We start from the raw sequence: 6,992 nt of genomic DNA, 5'->3' as shown, positions 1-6,992 counted from the left end.
CACCCGCGGGAACCGCAGCTTGCCTTTCTGCGCGGAGGACAAGCGCATTCGGTCCATTTTCTGATGTAGCTAAATGGACTTGTTCTCGATACTTTGAATCGTGAAAGGGGTGCGACACGAAGAGCGCGTTCGAGATTTCGAAGAAATTTCATCCGAGTAATGAAAATTGCCGGTTCGGAACAAGGTTTCTTGGCTGGTTATTTACGAACGCTCGTTCTTTTGAATTTTGCACTTTCTCGTCGAAAAGATCTCGAAAGCTCGATTAAAGTAATTAAAGAAATACCGATGACACTTGTGACACTTGTGTCGAGTTATCGGTCTTCGCGAAAATATCCGCCATGAAAATTCAAACAGAGTGTATTTCACCGCAAGAAGGTAGGTTTCTTCCTTCTTTTTAGATGATTATATCGGTTCAAAGGAGGTGCTGCATCGGTGTCGAAAAAATCTCAAACTCGCGACTCGTGAGTAACGACTTCTTTTTTCTTCTTCTTCTTCTTCTTCTTCTTCTTTTTATCCTTATGCTATTTTTCCTCCTTCCCTGCGATAAATAATGCTCGCGGGGATGGGATAGGATGGGAGTGGTTCCATCGTTCCGTGAAAACATTTTCACCCTTTTCTTCGACGAGAGCGCGCAGGCACACCCCAGTAACCACACCCGCGGTTAAGGAACTTCCTTTCGAACACCGTGCACCGTCACGAGGAGGGATCTCGAAAGAGCGCCGCGGCTGCGGCTGCATCGAATGCAACACTTAACGCACCTTTCGTCGAGCAGCCGTGTCACGGCGTGAAATCATCTACACGGGGCCCAACGGGATACGCTGAATAACGAGCGCAATCTTTTACTTTTTTCCTTTTACTTTTCGACTATCCGCTCGAACGCTCGTGCACACGCCGTCTGGCCTCGCCAAGGGGAGGATCGCGAGGGGAGGAGAGGAGAGGAGAGGGGAGGAAGCAAGGGAGTCACTTTTTAATGGTACTACATTTTGAAGCGAGCGGGGGATGGAGAAGTAAGAAACGTCGCATCGATCTTAGGCATCAAACGGTTCTCCGGTTGAATATTATTTGCTTCGAGGATATATAATTTGTCAAGAGGAAAAATTTTCACCATGATTGATTATTGATAATTAAATTCTCGAGAGGAATTTTCGACTCGAATCCGATTGGTTGGAGAATGGAGAGATTTGTATCCAATGCGCGATCAAATTTTAAATTTGATGTTTGATCGATAAAATCGTCGTGTATTAGATAAAGAGATGACAATGAAGATTTTCGAAGAGGAAGCGCGATTAATTTATTGCGATGATTAAAATTTCGTAAAAATTTCGTGATTGAATTATTATCCAATTTCGGGACGCAAAGGTGTTTGATTAATAAGATTACAAGAAGGGCAAGTTTTTACTCGGGCTTGAAAGCCGTTTAAAAGCAAGAGTACTTAATAAAGGACCGTTTCTTCTTGCTGTTTCATTCTTATAATACTTCTTGCTCTTGTTTCACGGTGAATATCGGACCTTCTTCCATCTATAGTTAACGTACAATTTATGCGGCATGAAATGTAAAGCGTCTTGATTCCTGAGCGAGACAAATAAATTCAAGATGGGCGAACGAAGATAGAGGGACGAAAGAATCTTGTTTAATTTAACCTCTAGGGGGGAAAACCCGCTTCTCATTACTTTTCCTATTATTTCCTGTTATACCTCCCTCTTCTTTTCTCCTTCCTTCTTGTTTCAAAGTAAATTTCCCAAAGCGATTTTCTCCTTGCGAAATGTCCTTATTAGGGACATCCTTCAATTTTCCACGAATCTTTTATAATAAGAATTTTTATAATTTTTTTTTTTTTTTTTTAATTTTCCAGTCGATCATAAATTCTTTGTTCAAAGAATTCTTGTTTCAAAACGTAGTATTTTAACGATCGTTATAAATCGTTCTTAATAATCATCATATTCCATAAAATCATCATTATCATTTACATATCGTCTACTGGTATTGGCAACCGCAAATAGCAATCTATTGGAAACATCGATCAAAAAAGTGAATAAATAAATAAAACTAGATAACAAAAATACATTGGAAATATCTACATTCGACAACATATGAAATCACAAACATATCCACACCTCCCATTACTAGAAACAACATTGTTAACCACGTTTCATAACATTTCTACCCGACTCATGGATCGTCAGCAAATCGTCGCGATTTCATAGGCGATGGTACAGACGCGCCGACAGAAAAGTTATTGCCGCGAATAAATATTCATGAGCAACCGTTCGAGCGATCGAGCGTGCACGCGTAAAGATTTTTTATAATGCTTTCAATATTCTCGCGGAGAGAAAATGCAATTTCTTAGACGCGTTCAGCCGCGGGAGTTATATTCTAATTTATGTACGGGGCAGGATTGGCTCATTCGCATACGTATCGCGTTTTCCATGTCCGTGTCTCGCGGATTACGGTCCGGCCGAGAAGTGCAAATGGCCTCGTGTAATATATAATGACACAAAAGCGGCATCTACGTTGACCAGCGCCAACGTTTGCGACGCAGGAAAAATTTATAATTACTATTTCACTCGGGCCACCATTTACATTTCACGAGATTACAACATAGTGTCGTGGTTATTTATCGTCGATAAAACCGGTAATCGTCAGTTGAATTCGATAACGTTGCGACGCGCGCGTGCTCGGCTCATGATGCATACGTATTGCGCCTCTTTCTTTCTTTTTTTTTTTTTTTTTTACTTTCGAAACGGGTGACGATAATCGTATTTCAAATCCTTTGACACTTGTGAACATTATTGACGAAAAGTTAATGTTATACGCTTGCGCGACAAAGGTCGCCATTTTGTAAAGGAAGAAATTTCATCAGAAAGGTTCTTTTGATCGATCCCGCGGGATTATAAAAGTTCAGCATCAATATCGTTAAAGATCCTCGAGGATTTCGTATTAAAACTTAATGACTTCCGCCATCTTGATTTTCCCGTCAACAGTATTGAAAGACGACGGAGAACCCTCGAGCGCTAATTAAATCCGACGAGTCCACTTACGGTAACAGACTTATTGTTAATTAATTCGTTCCAAATGTGGAGCTGTGGCGCCTATGATGCTTCCTTCGCGGTACAAAGAAAACAATTAATCCCACTCTCTATCCGCGTGCCTCTGCCTCTTGAACCGATGCACTGCTGGTTGCTCCCTTCCGCGCGCGCGAAAAGCGCGGCAAAATGCGATTCACACGAGCGGCTTTTCGCGGCAAGTATTCCATCGGAAAGGATCCTATGTAAAAGAACGATCGCACGCCGCTTTCATGGTCGCGGTAAAAACTTCTACAAGGCCCCGGTTGGTTTCGAACCGCGTCGTTCTTCCGCAAACAATCGCGAAAAAGTGCCTTTGACTGCGCGAACCATGGCCAAAGTGGAACCCCGCCGCGCCGGTTGGCGCCAACGCGGCCGGCGCACGGCAACCGCGCATGCGCAATCGTATGCGCCGATAGTGGGGCGCACAGGTTTCTAACCGTACAAGGGGGAATCTCGTAGCGCTTAGAAGTGGCGCGCTTTTTGTCGTGTACGACGGTTATTTGCGACGATCCGACAAAATGCCTTCCGCCCTTGATGAATAGGGCGCTGTAAACCGTAATAACCCGTTCACACCATCAAATTATTGCACCTCAACCTCATCGTGCCCCTATTAACGAGCTAACGTAATCGTCGATTCCATCCAGAGTCTTGGAAAATTCGCGAGATTATCGTAGTCATAGCGTATCGTAGCTATTCAGGATACACGCTCGAAAACGATAGACACGATAGATGAACTCGATGCGTGTGTAACGTTGTTCGTTCTAGCGTATCGCGAATCTAGTATACCACACATCGCAACAAGTTGAAATATTGTGAGCTAGCAACGGTTCTTGACCTCTTCATCGCTCGCGGCGAAACGTTCTTCGTTATTCGGTAAAGAAAACCTCGGACATTTTCTCGCATTTCTGATGATCGAAAATCGTTACACGTGTATTGTATTGTACGTTACCATTTCGATATTGCTTAATCAAACTGTACAGTTTACAGAACTCGCGATATGTATACGCGATATGTTACATAATAGGAGAATATTGTTTCCATACTTATTAATCCAATCATAGATGGATCGAATCCGCGGTTACGCGTGTAAATTATCACGCCGCGCGATGCTCCGATCCTGGCCTATGACGTATATAAATTTATGTAATATCAACCCGGCCCGTTAGAAGTGTTTACTTTATCAGTGCACACTGACACTCCGGTTTAATTGCCGGAGCGCGGCTCGAATCGATCGAATTAATTATTCCGCCAAGTTCAAGCAACACGGGACGATACGCTTTCTTACAACGCGTGCTGCTGCCGCTCCGTAGAACGGGGCCGGACACGATGGTCAAGGATATCGAGGCAGGCCGAGCTATATCCTCTCGTCGCAACAGGCCAGACGCGCCACTTTGTCATGGCGTATTACACCTAGGCTGCGGCGCCTATGCTGCTGTTTCCTCCCAAAGGCGCCCATTACTCGGCTTAATGCACCGAGTTCACTCATTTTTATGCGCGCGATACGTCCCCCCGTGGCCAGCGCCGAGCATTACACGGCTTACCGCATCCAACGACACGGGTGCATGCGAAATTTACGAGACAGCGCGTCCGACTTTGCTCACCTCTGCGCTCTACGCGATACGCCATTTTTCTTCCCTCTATTCGCTTCTTCCAGTATATCCTGCCATCGGATTATTCTGCATTCCCTCTTCACGCGTTTCAAACGTTTTATTTAACGTTCGAAGATATTCTCTGGATGTCAAGGGAGAACATATGATGCATTTCTATTCAACCGAGTTTCTCCTTTCTTCCATTATTCCATTAAACAATAGTAAAAATTGAATTGAAAGTTTGATAGAAAGTAGAAGAATATTTTTCAGTTGCAACGAAGCTTTTCTTCGCCACTTCTTCTCCTTCGTTTCCCTTCGTCTGTTTTTCTTATTTTGCGTCGCTTCGGGGTTGCGGCCGCAACGGACACTAGTTGCATGTCGCTTAGCTGTAAACGCGCGGTTACCCGACTTCGATTAACGTCGATCGTCTCAGTGGCTGGGCAAACTACTGCTTATCTCATGGGGGATCGATGCGATGTGGCGAAATGCGGCAGGATCGCGTGGTCAAAGGAGCTATTCTTCGCAAAAAAGGACTAGTTTCTATTTAACCTTTCGCGTTTCTAATTATCTTTTTAGCTCAATGTTTCAATATTCGAAAACGGTTCGCGAAGAACTAACGATTAACGATATTTATGCATAATTTTTCTTTCATTTGTTGGTTCAATTTGCGCAGAACTGTGATGACGAAAATAACAAAATATTTCAAAATTTGTTGAAGCGTTTAATTTAAATGCTATGTCGAGAAACAATTTTTCCACTTCCGTTTCAGAAAATTGTCCAAGTAATTACTTCGAGAGATTAATGATTAATAAACTCTTAGCAATTTCGAACAAAGTGGAGCGAAAAACACAACTGTTATATTAATTATTTCGAACAGAGATAAAGATTTTAATTTATTATCGATCGGTTTATTCAACATCGAAAAATTCACCGCTTCGCATTTTTTATTTTCGTTTCGATGAATCAATCGATGTATTCCATCGAACGAACAAAGTCCGAGCGATTTTCGTAATGATTTTAATTGCACGCGTGTTTATAGCAGCGAGATGAAAAATTACTCACCGTGATCGATTAACCAACCGTGCCTTTGATTCTTTTCGTCGTGGAACGAATGTATTCAGCCTCTTTCGATTCGATTAACCGTCGATAACGGTTAATGAATTATCCTTTTGTTCCGCGCCATCCTATTGATTATATTATAATACATATTACGATACAATGCGTATCCGAAGCGGCGTACCTGCAAATTAATTAATAGCACGGATAATGTATGCGTGACACGATGGATCGATCGGCAAAGGATGATAAAACCATCCATGCACCGAGAATTCTCCAGAGGCAAGATCAGGTAGTTCGTCATTAATTTACAGCTTGCGAGGGGTTGATAAAATCGTCCGTTGGTGAAAATGACCATCCTTGACTTTAACTGTCCTTTCAGAATGACCGTTTAACACGTGTCCGCACACCCATCTGGTCTGATTAATTATTCCTTGTCCTCCGCGATTATTTGTTAATTAAAATTGATATCGAGACGAGATTTCGTTTGAATCTCTCTATCGATTGTCGTTTTTTGTAATATTTATTTATACACATATTCTTCGATATATACTTATTTGTATTATAATAATTATAATTTGTGTTATCCGTGATATTGAGCCACAAACAATAATCCATAAAAATAATAATTCTTTCTCGTATACGATTCAGCATCTTCGCCTCGATGCATCTGCAATACACGGAACATATTCATTGAGCACATCAGATCATCATTTTATTCTGAATTGAATTAATTCTTATTAGAAATAACGTAGAGGGAACGTAGAGGAAAAATTGATCTGATATTTTTCATTTATAAGTTTCAAAAGGTGAGCAAATTTCACGCAATTGCGCATTTTTGCACAAATGTTGCAACAAATTCAATACTTTCTTATAATTCATCGTTTTATTCAACCCGCTTATTTTAAACGATCTCCTTTACCAATTCCTTTAACAAAGAAACTCATAGAATACGATTATTACGCTAACACCTGATAAAACTCTTAAACTATGGATGCGCTTAATGTCTTCCGCCTAATTAAATAAAAAAAAAAAAAATTAACTTATTTTAAATCTTATAAACTATATAAAACTTTTTACTGCTCTTCTGAATTATTATTTTCATTTATTTTTATTATCTTTTCTTAACGAGATATTTCTTCCATGAAAATTTATCTTTTCTGATTATCAAGTTTCAATCTCTTATAAGCAAGCAATCAAAAAAATAGAAACTGCGGCAACTCCTTGCGTCAAAAACGTTAATAAGGGGGAAAAAACTTTACGATTCTAGCACCAGCGTGGC

General features: G+C 41.1%; 1 long non-coding RNA gene across 3 annotated transcripts in view; it reads right to left on the bottom strand.

The window, feature by feature from the left end:
- Positions 1 to 5,697: 5,697 nt before the first annotated feature.
- LOC102676225 overlaps positions 5,698 to 6,992 on the bottom strand; it is a 9,273-nt gene continuing 7,978 nt past the window's right edge. The window contains exons 6-7 of one of the 3 annotated variants that reach the window (XR_004150236.1): positions 6,932 to 6,933; positions 6,585 to 6,638 (exon numbers count right to left, since the gene is read on the bottom strand). This is a non-coding gene — a long non-coding RNA (uncharacterized LOC102676225). Of the gene's footprint in view, positions 6,431 to 6,574; positions 6,725 to 6,931; positions 6,934 to 6,992 lie in introns of those variants that run through there. The other 2 variants (XR_421506.2, XR_004150235.1) reach the window with 2 other exon arrangements.

Source organism: Apis dorsata, unplaced genomic scaffold, assembly GCF_000469605.1.
Source record: "Apis dorsata unplaced genomic scaffold, Apis dorsata 1.3 scaffold_169, whole genome shotgun sequence".
NCBI classification, from domain to species: Eukaryota; Metazoa; Arthropoda; class Insecta; order Hymenoptera; family Apidae; genus Apis; species Apis dorsata.
Note: the sequence above shows the minus strand (reverse complement) of the source record. Positions and strands in the feature narration are given on the sequence as shown.